The sequence below is a fragment of the Pan troglodytes genome, chromosome 15 (assembly GCF_028858775.2).
Source record: "Pan troglodytes isolate AG18354 chromosome 15, NHGRI_mPanTro3-v2.0_pri, whole genome shotgun sequence".
Taxonomy (NCBI): domain Eukaryota; kingdom Metazoa; phylum Chordata; class Mammalia; order Primates; family Hominidae; genus Pan; species Pan troglodytes.
This window is the reverse complement of record NC_072413.2, coordinates 50,413,182-50,430,643: the sequence shown is the minus strand read 5'-3', so window position 1 is coordinate 50,430,643 and position 17,462 is coordinate 50,413,182. Positions and strand designations below refer to the sequence as shown.

General features: G+C 38.0%; 1 long non-coding RNA gene across 1 annotated transcript; it reads left to right on the top strand.

The window, feature by feature from the left end:
- Window positions 1-1,573: 1,573 nt before the first annotated feature.
- Window positions 1,574-12,657, top strand: LOC134808297 (uncharacterized). Its single transcript, XR_010150943.1, has 3 exons — window positions 1,574-1,674; window positions 5,033-5,198; window positions 10,131-12,657. It is a non-coding gene; the product is annotated as an uncharacterized LOC134808297 (long non-coding RNA).
- The last annotated feature ends 4,805 nt before the right edge of the window (window positions 12,658-17,462 follow it).

Here is a 17,462-nt window from a genome sequence, read left to right as displayed (position 1 = left end):
AGGCAGCATTACGCAGGGTTTTGGAAGACATGGATGGTAAGGAATTTATTTCAAGTGCACCAAGAAGCAGGGGAGAAATATGGGATGCAAAACTTCAGAAGAATATTCTGGTTGCCACAAGGAGTGGTCATAGAGATGGAGAATTGAGGATGGATTTGAGCTGTATTTTGGAGGTTTGACCTATAGACCTTGCTGATGAATTGGATCTAGGTTTTGAGGGAAAAGGAAGAACTACAAATAACTCAAGTTTCTGATTTAGTAACTGAAAGAACGTGGTGCTATTTACTGAAATGAGGAATAGGAAAGCTGGGGTGGTGTTGGGGGTGGACAGAAAATCAAAAGTTTTATTGTGTCTAAGAGTGAAAAACCTATTTGATTTCAAGTTGACAGTAGGATACTTCAGTATGGAGCTCAGTGGAGAGCTTTTCTTCATTGATTCAACAAATATTGTTTATTGTCTGCCAGGCACTGTTTTTGGCAATGAGAGTAAAACAGCCCCTTTCTTCATGGAACTTACATTCTACTGCAGGTGAGATGGAAAATAAACAAGTAAATATACAATTGATACACAGATGATAATGGCTGTGAAAAAAATAAGACAAAGGAGGGTAGGGAGGGGTATAGGAGATTTTAAAAATAAAGTGTGGATAAGGAAGGCCTCACTGATAAGGTAAACTTAAACCTAAAAAGGAAATAAGGGAGCAAGCTTTCAGGTTTTTTGCGATCAACTCCGTTACTTAAAACAATTTAGAATGCTAGATAATTTTTAAAATTCTTTATTCAAAGGATTGAGGGGCTGACTGACAAGAGACCAAAAAACTGCTGGGCCAAAATCTAAGTAAAAGCAGGAAACCAGAGAATTAAAGGATGTACTTCAAGTATTTTTTCCTAAAGGAATTGTCCATGTGAGCTGACTTACTCAGCTCTCATCTTTATATTTTATATTTTAGTAAGTTATTTTGCTCTGTTTTTTTTTTTTTTTTTTTTTTGAGATGGAGTTCTGCTCTTTCACCCAGGCTGGAGTGCAGTGGCACAGTCTTGGCTCACTGCAACCTTCGCCTTCTGATTTCAAGTGATTCTCCTGCCTCAGCCTCCTGAGTAGCTGGGATTACAGGCACCTGCCACCATGCCCAGCTAATTTTTGTATTTTTAGTAGAGATGGGGTTTCACCATGTTGGCCAGGCTGGTCTTGAATTCTTGACCTCGTGATCTGCCCGCCTCAGCCTCCCAAAGTGCTGGGATTATAGGAATGAGCCACCGCGCCTGGCATTTTGCTCTGTTTTACCAAAAACAAACACAAAGAAAGAACAACAACAGAAAAATTCTTAAATACATTGATAGGCTGGAGAATTTTAATCTTTTTCACTTATTTAAATCCAAGTACATTTTATAACTTCTTTATACTAGCTGTCAACATGTAGGGCAATCTGTCTAAGTAGGGATGAATGACTCTTAAAAAATCCTGGAGAGTTTTCCCTTGAAGCCAAGCATGGGGTTGTTTAAATAAACTTCTTGTTTAAAATGAAAAACAAAAAATAAATATAAAAATAAAAACACGGTCAACTTTCTTTAGCTGCCAAGTGTCTCCGTTGGCCTGAAGATGACGAAGGAGGGATTTTGTTGTGTAGAAAGCTCTAAATCTTCCCAGGAGCCCATGAACCGCTTGTGCCTCAGGTGAGCAAGAGTAGTCTCCCCACGTCCACCTCTGTAAGGTGCCTGTGGTGAGATTTCCAAGTCCACCCTGGGGCCAGAACCGGTCCAGCCTGGCCCAGGAGGTGCGTGGAGTGTGGGTGTGGGTGGGTGTCTGTCCCATACCCTGGCAAATGTCCCTAGCCCCAAACTTCAGCTTTGCCATGGGGACCAAAGTTAAAAGTCCAACCAGCATGGAAAGTTGGAACTCCACAGAGCCTATGAGGTAAAGGTGAACTTAAAGAAATAGAAAAAACCTTCTCCATCTCCACATAGTCAAATACTACAAAAGAAGATGTTTTGATAGTGAGAAGCAAAAGGAAAACAAAAAGCCAAACCCTCTCTGAAAACTTGGAACTATATCCAAGTTTTGGATATACTTGGAGCCCTTGAGATTTGCAAACCAAATTGCCATAACCTATGTGGTCCAAAAACCCTCAAGTGATGATTAGTTTAAAATGGTCCCAAACAGGTCCTTGAACTAGAAACTTGGCAAAAACAAACACATTCTCTCTGGGGAAAGCTACCCACCTTCATAGCAGGCCTCCAAGTATTGACCAAGATAACTTTTTCAAGGGCAGTGATTTACTTATAGTCAAAATTAAGTAAGCACACAAGGAAAAACCAAGCATACTGAGAATTAGCAAGAATTAAAAGCAAAACAAAGACTTCAGAAATTAACATTATTAGACATATTAATTGTGCTTACTATGTTGCAAGAAATAAAAGGCAAGCTTAAACATATCTTCAGGAAATAGGCAATCAAAAGACAGAACGAATTTGAGAAAGAAAGAAAATTTCTAGAAATAAAAAAAAAAAACAACCATAACTAGGCAGGGAGCAGTGGCTCATGCCTGTAATCCCAGCACTTTGGGAGGCTGAGTGGGGAGAATCACAAGGTCAGGAGTAAGAGACCAGCCTGGCCAATATGGTGAAACCCTATCTCTACTAAAATCACAAAAAAATTAGCCAGGCGTGGTGGCGCATGCCTGTAATCCCAGCTACTCAGGAGGTTGAGGCAGGAGAACTGCTTGAACCTGGGAGGTTGAGGTTGCAGTGAGTCAAGATTGCGCCACTGTACTCCAGCCTGGGCGACAGAGCAAGACTCCATCTCAAAAAAAAAAAAAAAAAAAAAAAAACCTAAAAATTAAAACTAGACAGAGCTGAAAAGAGAAAGATAATTGGAAGATCATAAAAAATCACTCAGAATGTACCACAGAGAGACAAAAGGTGAAAAATATGAAAAAGAAGCCAAGCGAAAGAACAATTAACAGAATTTTCCAGAATGAAGAAAGACACCAATTCACAAGTTCAGAAGCTTATAAATTCGATTAAATAAAAACAAATTTACCCTACACACACACACAGTGAATCTACAGAATACCGAAGGCAAAGAAACCTTAAAATGTGCTGGAAAAAAAAGAGATTGCATTCAAAGTAGTGTCAGACAACAACTGAGTCAGAAGCCAGTAGAATGATATATTCAATAAACAAAGAAAAATAATTGCTAACCTAGAATTTTAAATCCAGTGAAAATATTTCTTTAAAAAAGAGAGTAAGATCAGGACATTTCAGAATAGCAAAAACAGAGTTGCCATCTGCAAAATAAGGAGATTCAGGATATATTCTTCATGTGGAAGGAAAATGATCCCAGATGGAAGGGAAGAGAGGCAAAAGGGAATGAGGAACAAAGTGGTAAGTACATGGGTAAATCTGAATGAGAATTGAGTGCATAAAACAATGTCTTGTGGAGTTTTAAAAAGTGAACAATGAAAATAATATACCATGACAATATATAAGCAGGAAAAGGAATCAATAGAGTTAATGCATTCTACATTCCTTGGGAAAAGGATAGTTACTGATTAATTTTGGGTTTCAATAAGTATGCACTTTGTAATTTCTAGGGTATACATTAAGAGAATTGAAAATTTTCAAACTATGAGAGAAAAAAAAAACTGGAGCTACAAGAAATGACCAGCCAAAAGAAGGCAGGAAAAGAAAATAAATGAAACACAGAACAGGTGGGATAAATAGCTCAAAATAGGACCGCAATTTAATCTGAAATGTCAGTAAATACATGCAAACAGACTAAGTGCTCCAATTAAAAGATTGTCAGGATTTAAAAAATCAACTATATGAAGTTTATAAGAGATATATATCAAACTTAAGTATACAGGAAGGTTAAAAGTAAAAGGATGGAAAAAATACATACCATGCAAATGAGAGAAAGCTGGTCAGATAGCCTTAATGTCAGAGAAGACAGATGTTAAGTCAAAAGCATTATTAAAACGATAGATTATTCATAATGATAATGTTCAATTCATCAGTAAGTTACAACAGTTGTAAATTTGTGATCACCTAATAACATGGTATCAAATTATGTGAAGCAAAAATTAATAGAAGTGGACAAATTCACCATATGAGATTTTTAAGTACGAAGTAATTAATAGAGCCAGCAGAAAAAAAAGGGAAGTTATCAAAGAGTTAAATAATGTCATTAATAAACTTGACCTAACTTCACCCATTGATTGCAGAATGCACATTCTTTCCAAACACACACAGGGCATTTATAAAAAGGAACATATACTGGGCTATAAAGCAAGTATTGATAATTGCTAAAGGATTAAAATCATGCACAACATGTTCTCTGAACACAGTGCAATTAATCTAGAAATCAATAACAAAATGATGCCTGGAGATATAGAGTTAAGGAGTTGGGTATGCAAACCTGAGCTTGAGGTAAAAATCTAGGCATCCTATAGCTTATGAATGGAAAAATTTGGAATTCAACCTGAGTCTCCTTCACATCCATTTGGTGGGATACCATGTAAAGCATTTCCTGTCCATAACATCCTTCTGCATTGACATTTTAAAATATATATAAAATACATAAAATAATACTAAAATGGCCTATGACTAGATTATTGAATAATCAGACAATTCAATCATGTCTTCCCTTAGAGTTAATATTCTTAACACTTTATGGTTGTAGGCTGTAATTTCACATTCTCTTAAAATAAGCCTTTTTCTTTTACTAAGATTTATTAGTGGAAGCCTATCCAAGATTTAGTTTGGATAACCCAGGGTCAAGTCCTTACATAGGCCTCGAGAGCTATAAAAAAACAGATGCAGAATCTGGAGTCTTGTGAAATATTCCAGACCAGCTTCTTGACTTATAGTGGGCAAAATTGCACGTCAGTATTTTAATCAAATAAAGCACTCATTTCCTCTGACATTAAATGCAGTCTGGATTTTCTGTTTCTCAGGTGGATATTTTATATAGTTATGAAGGCTATTTTTGAAGAATTAATTTTCCTCACATTTAAACTTGTTTTCTTATTAGAGATACAACCTAACCAGCTACCCAGTTCTTTGTGCCATGAAACTCCTTCAGAATGTCTGGTTTATTGTACTGAGAGTGACTATTGCATCTAAATCACTTCTCCAAAGTTACCAGGAGAGGACTCTAAGGTCACACCAGCCCCAGATGGTCTTGACAAATGTGAACAGTGAGTAAGTCCCTATTTAAACATTGTAAGAAGGTAGGGTTATTCCTGTTTCTAAAGATACTTAAAGTCTGAGGGAAAAAGCTATTGGAGAACAGTTTTCTTAAAAACTGTCTAACAAAAGTAGCATTCAAAGAAACTCTCATGTCTGGTAAACAGAATTGAGAACACCTGCATATCCAGAAACATCTGGGAGATATAACCAGTATAGCACATTGGTGAGAGAATGGGCTTTGGATCTGTGCTGAAGAATCTTTGGACCTGACTCTTCCAATTATCAGCTGTGTGATATTGTAAAGTTACTTAAAATCTTACATTTTAGTTTCCTCAGTGGTGAAAACATTGCTTACCACATGGTATTGAGGGTTAAATGGGAGTATGCCTAGTAAGCATTGGATGTATGTCATCTTAAAGATTGGTTTATTTACTAGAAATTTTGTCCTATTAACAAAATAAAGTAATACATTCTCATAATAAAATTTAAACAATATAGAAATAAACACAAAAAGCAATACCTGGTCCCACTTCCCTCCAACTCCAATTATGGAGACGTGGTAACTACCATTAACAATTTGGCTTCCGTTTGACCTTCTGAATATTTTACTTCTTATTTTTAGGATTCAAAGATACTTAGGTTAGTCAATTGTCCCTCCACCTTTTCAACTAAGATCAAGTAAAGATACCATTAGAATATATTTTTAAATTTAACTTATTTATTTTCATATCTAGCATTAACAGTTTTTCTTTCACGTTGTGGTATTAAATATTTCATCCATATTCAGTGCTTACGCTGAAATCAAAAGGGGGAGGTTGTAGAAAAATCTGTCCCATTTGATCATTAATGTAGTCAATAGTTGCTTTTTTGACTGGAATTTTGTTCTTCAAATCTCAACTTAAAAGTTAACATAATTATACCGAGAGTGTTTTTTGTTTGGCTGAACACAACATCCCCTTGGTGTCCTGGAGTGCAGTGCTCGAGAGCACCATTCTGTACTGAGTAACAGTCCACCAGATTTCCTGCTAATGGATAACCCCTGTCCAATGTGTGTAAATATCACTTGTGGCTGCTAGTGTCTGATACATATGACTGCAGGTATGAAAATTGTGTCAGTTCAGAATCCTTTAACTGTATGTAACAGATAATCTAACAGTAACTTAACATATTGGGTTTCATTTTACTTAAGTGAAATATTTTACTTTATTTACATAAGTAGTCACCAGATATAGCAGCTTCATGGTGGTAGCAATGTCCTAGGTTCTGTCTCTTTGCTTCGCTCATAATGTAATGGCTTGTTTCCTCTCTTCTGCAAGATGCTTGCTGAAGCTCAAGCATCTGACATGTATTTAAGGCAGGAAGAAAGAGAGAGGTGGATGCCTGATACCTCCATTTTATAAGAAGGACAAAGGCTTAATCAAAAGTCGCCTGGGAGATTCTGCTTGTGTATCAGGCTTGGGTCAGAGCTGGGCCATATAGCCACTCCCACCTGCAAAAGAGCTGGGAAGTAAATCCTGTATTTTGTTTTCCAACCTCTATACCGGAAAACAGCAATGGAAAATGCTGTAACAAATCCACAGCCTCTGACACAGGAGGGAAAATGGAAGATAAGGGGATGGGCCATGTGTATTCTGCCTTGTTCTTGGTGCTGGTTTGAAGATACACCCCAGTAATAGTAGTAAGGATGATCTAGAAGTTCTCCATTGAGAAGCTCCATGCCAAAAGGAGGCCTGGGTCCTCAAATGTTACAGCTGTTAGGCACCAGCAACTTTGGTTCACACATAGCCACTTCCCCAGAGTGCAAATGTGCCCTGAATCTGGGTTAAAGTAGTTCCAGCATCTGCCATCTCTTGACTCGGGGTTGCTGTTGCTCTTCTCTATCAGCTCAGTGCTGGGTCCATTTAACAATTCTAGTACCTTTCTACCCTCAAGGTTTATTTTAGGGAGCCCCTTGTCCTTCCCTGCCCCTGAGCATTGTTCAGGGACACTCTGGCCCACTGAGAAGTTGTCCCAAAGCCCAGGGATCCTTGTCCAAATCACTTCACCCCTTCTTGGAATTGTGAATACCAAAGGGTATTAGGAAAGGGTATATAACCTTTTCTATAAGCAGAGGATCTTGGCTTACATTTGCTTAACATATAACAGCAATTCAAATGACTCTTCAAAGAACAAGGACGATCACCCAGAGTGACTCCCTGTATTGCCTACTTGTTTACCAGAGAAGTTGAGTTCAGCTTTTCCCACTTAAAAAAAATCTGGCTACTCGAAAAATTAGAAAATATGCAGTTATTGCAGTATAGGCAAGTGGCATAATTGATTCTCTGAGATTTCATGCCACACATCTTTAGATCACATCATTCATTCATTTACATTCATTCCTTCAACCAACCAACATCTGTGATGCCTATTAAGTGCCAGCCCTGAGCTAAGTGCTGTGAACATAAAGTCATATAAGGAATGGACCATTACCCGCAGGACCTTAGCATCTAGTGTGTGGGAGAGACATGGAAATCACTTTTGCCTGTTGTTATAAGTGCTGAGGCAAAGGGTGGCCCGGGATTGTGGGGAATCCTGGAGGAGGAGCAGCTAAATTAGTCTGGGGGCCAGAAAACCTTCCTGGGGAAAGGATGCTTGAGCTGAATTTTGGAGTATAAGTAGAATTTACTAAAGCAATTTCCAGGGAGAGGAAAGAGCCTGGGTGATGACATGGAGACCTCAAACAGCCTGGTGCATGCAGAAACAAGAGCACTAGTTCCATTTGGAGTGAAGAGTGTTTGAAGAAAAGACATGCAGGAGGCCAGAGAGGAACAGGAGCCAGATACAGCAAAGTGTTGTTGAACTAGTGAGCTTGAACTCTGAATTGTAGGTTATGATTTAGGGTTACAAGCCTATTCAGTTATTCCCCACCCATTCCCAAGAGTAAAAAAGTAAACTTCAAGTGTTTCTATTTTGATGAAAGAGGAGAATTAAACATCTATGATAGATTACCTTAAACACATGGTCTCCCTAAAATGATAATTATAATCATTTTAGAGTAAGAGTCCCTTTCTACCAGCCCCTTTGCTTGCATTAACATAAGTAGATTAAGCCCTCTGGGGGATTAAAAATTGTAGGTGAATGTTTTATCCTGGAAATTACAATGTATCAGATACTCTCTAGGGCCAAAGTCATTTCCTGAAATAATTTTTCCAGACTATTAGAGTACAGTTTATTCCCTGCAATATAAATTGCACAAAATGGGAACTGAGTTAGTAAACCTCCCTTAGCATCTCAATTACTATGGTTCCAGGAAACAACTTAGGTATGGGAAGGAGACAGACCATTACCAATATTTGCACATCCATTTCTTTTCTTTAGTTTGGCTTCAAAGTCTTCCAGTGTTTCTCTGGTTTCCTAGAAGACTGGGACTTTGAGAAGCAGATTCCCACAATAAAGTCTTAATGTAATTCAAGAAGTCAGAAAGAGTGAAATTATTTAGATGTTTGTTATTCTAAAGTCTTGTGAAAACATTTTGTCTTTCAGTTTTAAAACTCCTTTATGTGTTTTTAAAATTGTGTTCTGGTATACTCAGAGAGTTTATACTATGAGCATTTCAGAAGATAGTCAGTATTGATATGTTTATATCACATCCTGTGTGTGATGGTTGCTGCAGAAATGATTGATAGTAAGTTTATTTTACTCTAAAGTTTACAAAGTATTGATTCATACTACCTTGTATTATATTCAGTTTCCCATTTATAAAGCCCTTTCCTATACATTGTTTAGTTTTCACAATATCATTATAAAATAGACTCAGTATTTTACAAGCTAGGAACAAAACCAAGAGGTTATGGCACATGGGGCTGGGCACGGTGGCTCACACCTGTAATCCCAGCACTTTGGGGGGTCAAGGCAGAGGATTACTTGAGGTCTACTAAAAATACAAAATTTAGCTAGGCATGATGGCACGGGCCTGTAATCCCAGCCACTCAGGAGGCTGAGGCAGGAGAATCACTTGAACTTGGGAGGCAGAGGTTGTAGTGAGCCGAGATCACGCCACTGCACTCTAGCCTGGGTGACAGAGCAGGATTCCATCTCAAAATAAATGAATAAATAATAAATAAATAAGAAGCTACAGCACATAGGTCACAAACTAGAGTCTTCATTTGCATCATCTAGCAGAGCTTTTCATAAAAGAGACCCTTGTATTTTTTTGTGTGCTTCACTCTCCTCCCCTCCACTACCCCCTCCAGGATTCTGCTTTAACAGTTAAAAAGCTGCCCAGATGATGCTGATAGTGAACCTCCTTGGGAACCCCTGGTTAAAGGGATTTTTCTTTCTTTTTTCTTTTTTTTTTTTTTTTTGAGACGGAGTCTCGCTCTGTCGCCCAGGCTGGAATGCAGTAGTGCAATCTTGGCTCACTGCAACCTCCCCCTCCCAGGTTCAAGCAATTCTCCTGCCTCAGCCTCCTGAGTAGCTGAGATTACAGGTGCCCACCACCACGCCTGGCTAGTTTTTGTATTTTTAGTATAGACGAGGTTTCACCATGTTGGCCAGGCTGGTCTCGAACTCCTGACCTCGTGATCCACCCGCCTCGGCCTCCCAAAGTGCTGGGATTACAGGTGTGAGCCACCATGCCCAGCCAGTTAAGGAGATTTTTCTGAAGCTCTTAAGGAGTAGAATCAGAGCTTGAACCAGGCATGCAGACTGCAAGTCAAGGGTGTTTCCCATAGACCACAAGTTAGGTAGGAGCAGTTGATGGGAGGCGAGGGGTAGGGGTAGAGGGATGGATGTTGATGGATGTGAATTAAAATCTTATGGCAATTTTCCTTTAAAAACAATTTTTTTTAAAAGTGAAGATGGAGTGACAGTCAAGATCAGAAATTTTCAGATTGGTAACATTTTATGGGATGTTGTTAGTATGGATGTTCATGATGTGAGTGTAATCTTTTTGTTTCTAGGCATGAAAAGCAGGAAATGCAGGAAAACAAGACAGAGGAAATGGTAGATCCATTTGTATCTTTTAAGGAGACATGGTGAAAAAAATCCATGATAAGCTGTAAACCTGAAGACGAATCATGAAAAAACAATTGCCATGAAACTGTAGTAAATTCCCAGGTGTGTGGGGAAGAGAGACTCCATGTTTTAGAAGATGAGTTACACTCAAGTCCCAAGAAGGAAGATCTGAGTGGTAGATGTTTTTTCCATTTTTATATTACTAATGATGAAACTAAGGCTCAGAGAAGTAAAGGAGCTTGCCTAAGATGCTCTGAAAATATGTGGGAGAAACCACCAAACCATTATTATAATAAATGATCATAAATGATAGAATAAAGAAAAACCCATAAAAGAGGAAAATGAACCCCAGGACACTGTGAAAGGCCTGGCAAATGCAACCTACAATCCATTTTGTGATATTGATGAACTATAACATTGATTTACCCTGTTTTTGTCACCAAAGGAAGCCACTGAGCCATGGTTATGAGATTTCTTCTTGGACATTTGAAAGAGATTTTCCAAATTCTTATTTTTCAGAAGTTGATGAATTTCAGCCCTAGGCAGGATTTTTATAAAACAAATTTAAGGGAGAATATATTTTAGATAATTTATTTTTGCTGCGATTTATCACCTGTTGGTTGAAGATTGGTGTTTTAGGTGATGCTGTTGTAAGTAGTACTGCAAACACTTTCTGCTTTTAAGTGTGTACAGCTCTCAGAATCTGAATTACATGGTATAGTGCTTTTGTAAAGTGTCTGTTTTCAATGGTATAAAGGACTTTTAAAGTTTATTTTGATATTTTAAATCATCAATCACCTGTACATAGAATTTGTTGTTTTTCACCTTTTCTACGTTGTTACAAATGTATCCCAGTCACTAGGCCATAGTTGTCTAGGTTTTCACAAAGGTGTTTCTTTTCTCCATGTCTTTTCCAAAAGACTTTCCAAGCTCTAGGATTCAAGGCAGACCTCTCATACCTCTTACATCTTACTTAAATCTGATTTGGGCTTCAGGGAAAACACTGAAGACACAACCAGTACCTGAAACTTTTTTAGTCTTAGTGTTTTGATTTATCCTTGGTCACTTCCCCTAGCCTATGAAAGGAATTTCTGATTGAGTTCTGCATCTCTGATTTTTAAAATTTTGATCATAATTCATGTTTCCTGAGAAAGCATTTTTATATTTTAGGAGTATAAACCCAAGAATTCACAATGGTATTTTTTCTTATAGGAATGCATGAGATGATTTGCCTTTCTAAAAGTAAATGTAAAACCTATAAACTATGTGATTATACTTTCCCAAGTTTCTAGGAATCAACCCAAGTGCAATTATTATAAACATGTAAGAAATCATGTCTACCATTGAAAATACAAAATTTAAAAATATATATTTGTTCATAACAGAACCTATAATCAGCAATTTCTTTGTTTTCCTTGTCTTACTGTTCCTTCTTATAATTGTTGACAGACACGCATTGTAAAAAGAATGAAAGTTCAGTATTTGTGGGAAAGAATTTCAGAGTTATTTCTAGTAATTCCCTTGCTCCCTTAATGAGCCCGTATGAGATTTTTTTTAATGTGTAGAAGACTTTATTTTGTTAACACTTGCTCTAATCCAGCTTCATAAAGTGGAAGTTTTCTCTCTCCACTGTGCTATGGGAAATCTGAGAATTCAGGCCCTATCCATTGCTGTTGGTCCATCCCCCTGAAAATGATCTTCAGCTTTTGGTCTGCTAGAGAAAAATAATGATTTTTATGGCTCCAAAGTGTCTTTTTAAAATAGAGATTTTTTTGATATCTTTCAACTCACCTTTTATGTTTTCTGATAATAATAAAATAATCCTGTGAGTAAATGCCCTTTTATACAGATGTGTGACAAGTAGTTGAATAGACAAAACTTCTAGTTGAATAAATAATTTTGTACTTTTTTAAAATTAAGAATTACTTTTTTTTTTTTGAGACAGAGTCTGGCTCTGTGCCCAGGCTGGAGTGCAATGGTGCTATCTTGGCTCACTGCAACCTTGACTTCCCAGGTTCAAGCGATTCTCCTGCCTCAGCCTCCCGAAGAGCTGGGACTACAGGCGTGTGCCACCATGCCCAGCTAATTTTTTTTTTTTTTTTTGTATTTTTAGTAGAGACAGGGTTTCACCATTTTGGCTAGGATGGTTTCTATCTCTTGACCTTATGATCCACCTGCCTCAGCCTCCCAAAGTGTGTTACAGGCGTGAGCCACTGCGCCTGGCCCAAGAATTACTTTTTAAATGAAAATCCACAGATTCTTGTTTTATATTTTTGGATTTTCAGATCTTGATATCTTTTCAAGAAAGGCATAGTCTTGATAAATAATATTCAAAAATATATTAACATAAATACTATGTATGTTCCTGTAATTTCAGAGCTTCACTATGTATGCCTATATATGTATATGTGTATATATGTGTGCCTGTGTGTGCGTGTGTTTCTGGTACAAATTGATTTAATAAACTATTTGAAGAAAAAACTATCCCTGATTACCTAAGTCAGATTTTATCATATGAAATTTAGCACATTGTGTAGTTTGTTCTATTCCATGTGTTTCTGAATTGTTTTAGTTGTCATTAGTGCTCTCTGATAGTTACCAAAAAAAATAGTTGTAAATATTTGTAACATCAGGAATCTTGTTTCACCTTTGGTTTAATAGTCTAAAATTCTTTGATCCTGAATACAAAGAGAAGTCCCAGAACATTTAGGAAGGTTGATGGAAGGGTAATTGGAACCCAGGACTACATTCTATCTACACATGCACCTAGTAAGCTAGAGGCTGACTGCTGAAACTGCAGGTAGAGGTGGCTGTGTTAGAGGACCTGTGCTTGCTTATGCAGAGCTCCACTCCACAAATATCCTATATCTAAGGAGGGATTTTTTTACTTGGGGTCTGTAGTACACATAGGTAAAGTGGAGTGTACATGAACATGTATGCATTCTTCTGGGGGTTAGACCCATTTTTCTTTTTTTTTTTCTGCGGTGGGGGGTGATTGGAGGGGGACGGAGTCTAGCTCTGTCACCCAGGCTGGAGTGCAATGGCATGATCTTGGCTCAGTGGAACCTCTGCCTCCCAGGTTCAAATGATTCTCCTGCCTCAGCCTCACCAGCAGCTGGGATTACAGGCGCCCACCACCCCACCCCGCTATTTTTTTGTATTTTTAGTAGAGATGGGGGTTTCACCATGTTGGCCAGGCTGGTCTTGAACTCCTGACCTCAAGTGATCTGCCCGCCTTGGCCTCCCAAGCGCCCGGCCCTAGACCCATAGCTTTCTTTAGGTTGTCAAAGAGTTTCATGACTGCAAAAAAGGCAAAAAAACTATTAAAGCTTACAAGATGACTGTATCCAATTAACTATTTATTTCAGTTTTTCTAAATATCGCTTAATAGCCTGAAACATAAATTTATCATGATTCTCTTCTCTGCTTCTTAAAACCCAGATGCCAGTCAACAAGTTAAAGAAACTTTATTGACATGAATGGTACAGGCATATGACTAAAACAGAGAAAGTACAATACGGTTTCATTTTATGAGAGTGACGTGTTCCTGAAGCCTTGGCAATATTCAAAACTTGCATATTTCATGTTTAATTGCTCCCATAGAACTGACAAAGATGTTTACTAGCAAAACTGGCCAAGACATACGCCAATAGCATAAACACAGTTGTTAATTCCCTCATCCCTCCTCCAACTTAAAATCATAATTCTTCAAGATAAAAAAATTGTATTTACATCATTTCTAGTTTTGTGCTGAAAGTGAAACTTTATTGATATTTTTAGTTCAGCCTTTTCAAGTGAATTAAGTTTTCCACAGAACACTGAGTCAAAATGAAAATTAAACACACACGTACACACGCTACTGGGTATATATCCAAAGGAGATGAAATCACTATGGTGAAGAGATATCTGTACTCCCATATTTATTTTAGCCCTATTCACACTATGCAAGATACAGAATCAATCTAAATGCCTAGCAATGAATAAATGGAGAAAGAAAAAAATATGGTAAATATACACAATGGAATACTGTTCAGCCATAAAAATAGGATGAAATCCTGACATTTGTGACATGGATGAACCTGGAGGACATTATGTTAAATGAAATAAGCCCAGCTGGGCGCAGCGGCTCACACCTGTAATCTCAGCACTTTGGGAAGCTGAGGCTGATGGATCACTTGAGGTCAGGAGTTCGTGACCACCCTGGCCAACACAGTGAAACCCTGCCTCTACTAAAAATACAAAAATTAGCCGGGTATGGTGGTACGCATTTATAATCCCAGCTACCTGGGAGGCTGAGGCACAAGAATCGCTTGAACCTGGGAGGCGGAGGTTGCAGTAAGCCGAGATCACGCCACTGCACTCCAGACTGGGCAACAGAGTGAGACTCTGTCTCAAAAATAAGTAAATAGATAAAATAAGCCAGGTCTAGAAAGACAAATATTGCTTGGTCTCATTCACATGTGGGAGCTAAACAAGCTGATTTCATAGAAGTAGAGAGTATAATGGTAGTTACCAGAGACTAGCGTGGCTAGAGGGGTAGGGTATAGGAAGATGCTGGTCAAAGGATACATAATTACAGTTAGATAGGAGGAGTAAATTTCAAGATATCTATTGTATAGCAAGGTGACTATAGTTGATGGTATATTGTATTATTGAAAAATGTAAACAGTGGAAGTTATGTGCTCTCATTACAAAAATGACAGCTATGTGAGTTAATGTATTTTTAAACTAGCTAGAGTTGTTTACCATTCTACAATGTATATATACTTCAAAACATCATGTATACAATAAAAACATACAATGTCATCTGTCAATTTTTTAAAATGGCTGCCCTGATCCAACAGATGAGGCCAAAATAAGAGTGGTACCAGCATAGTAATGTGTGTAGTTCAGCTTGGGAGTGGGTTTAGAGGGGCCCGTTCTGAGACTTGGGCTGTGTAGTGTAAAAGTACACAACTTACATTCCAAAAACTTTCTGAGTGATTAAATAATGCATGAGTGAACTATACTGCATTGGTTATTCAGCCACTCCTTTCTGAATCTTTTTTTTTTTTAGGTTAAAGAGCTAATAGTCTTTTGAAAAAGAAGCATGAGCTCAGCTTTCAAAAGGCAAAAATTTTATTTTCATCATTTACATCCCTGGTAACAAGAACCAGCTACTAGGAAATAGGTCCCAGTTATGTATGAAACTCCAATCTGCTAGAGTTTCAACCTCAATTTATCAACCTCAAATATTAATAGATCTTTAATGAAAAGCTTTTCGTTTCTGGCAGAACTTTGGTGATGAATTTCTACTCTAGAATTAATTTTTGAGATAAGCCAAATTCACCAAAATTAGGCCTTCTTTACTCTGCTTGTGGCCCTTGCTCGACCTGTAGTTTTGGATATTAATCATTTCAAAGTAGCATCTTTTGATCACATTGGCACTACAAGATGCTTTTTTCATCTCTGGTCAGCAATTTTTTGAGACTTTCTTATTTCTACCTGAGCCAGGAAACTCAGCCCAAGCTGGGTTCAGCTATGTTAGCTAATTCTATGTGCCAACTTCTCTAGGTTATTGTGCCTAGTTGTTTGATCAAACACCAGTCTAGATGTTGCTGTGAAGGTATTTTTTTAGATGTAACTAACATTTAAATCAGCAGACACTAAGTAAAGCAGATTAGCCACTATAGTGTGAGTGGGTCTCATATAGTTAAAGGCCTTAAGAGAAAAGACTGAGGTCTCAAGGAAGAAGTTCTGACTCCAGTCTGGCTTGGGACTCAAGATGGCATCAATTCCTGATGGAATTTCTAACAGATTTCAGACTGCCAGCCCCACAATCACATGAGCCAATTCTTTAAAATATCTATTTTTTTTTTTTTTTTGAGACGGAGTCTCGCACTGTCACCAGGGCTGGAGTGCAACGGCGCGATGTCGGCTCACTGCAATCTCCGCCTCCTGGGTTCACGCGATTCTGCTGCCTCAGCCTCCTGAGTAGCTGGGATTACAGATGCACACCACCACACCTGGCTAATTTTTTTTTTTTTTTTGAGATGGAGTCTTGCTCTCTTGCCAGGCTGGAGTGAAATGGCGTGATATCGGCTCACTGCAACCTCCACCTCCTGGGTTCAAGCAATTCCCCTGCCTCAGCCTCCCAAGTAGCTGGGACTACAGGCACGTGCCACCACGCCCAGCTAATTTTTTGTATTTTAGTAGAGACGGGGTTTCACCATATTGGCCAGGATGGTCTTGATCTCCTGACCTCGTGATCTGCCCACCACAGCCTCCCAAAGTGCTGGGATTACAGGTGTGAGCCACCGTGCCCAGACAAAAAAATCTTTATTTTATATATATAAATATTATATGTAAGTATATTCATATATAAAGATATTTAAGGGATATATTATATATATTTATTTAAGGAGTGAATACACACACACAAATCATACTGGTTCTGTTTCTCTGAAGAATCTGATACAACTCAGATCAGCCTTATTAGTGGAGTGGGATTATTCATGCCCGCTGGGAGCAAATTAGATCAATGATTCTAAAACAATGGGCCTATGGAAGTGCATCAGGCACTGCTAATGGGGAGAAGGAAGGCCCTGACAGCTGGTACTCTGTCTCCCCTTCCTGAGCTTCAACCAGAGTGACTTGACTTCTGTTTATTTTATATATTGGAGGGTGGTATAAATGGTACTTAAAAAAATTCCAGTGCTAAAAATAAAACTTACAGATTTATGGTTAAGATAGACCAATATCTCAAAGTTTAAGTATGTATGGTGTCTGCATGAAATTTTTTACAAAATAACTTTTCATTGATGATGAGGTCATATCTCAAAATGGTCCAAATATATATTTTGTAGTCAATAAGATATTCCTATGATAAGGATTTTTTCAGGACATATTCCATCCCAGTAGCTTGATGTTACCCAGCTCTATAGTTTTATAAATATGTAGGAAAATATAATTTACTTTGTTTCCCAAATGCAAGTCCATCTTCTCAAGTGGCCTTTAATTATGGCAGTAATCTCTAAAATCATGAAAGGCAGGGAAATGTGTATTTGATGTCATGTTCCTGATTTGTTTTTATAAGATTCATGAAAAGACTAAACCAAGATGTGGACACAGGATCGGGGACTAGATGGATTCTCTTTTGGCTGTTATAGCAGGAGCTATAACAGGAAGGGACTATGACAGGAACTATAGCAGGAAGAAAGAAAAACGTGCCTTGGAATTCATAAAATTCTGAAGTAATGGTGACAGGTATGAAGTGGAATAAAAGCCTGGGGTGTTGT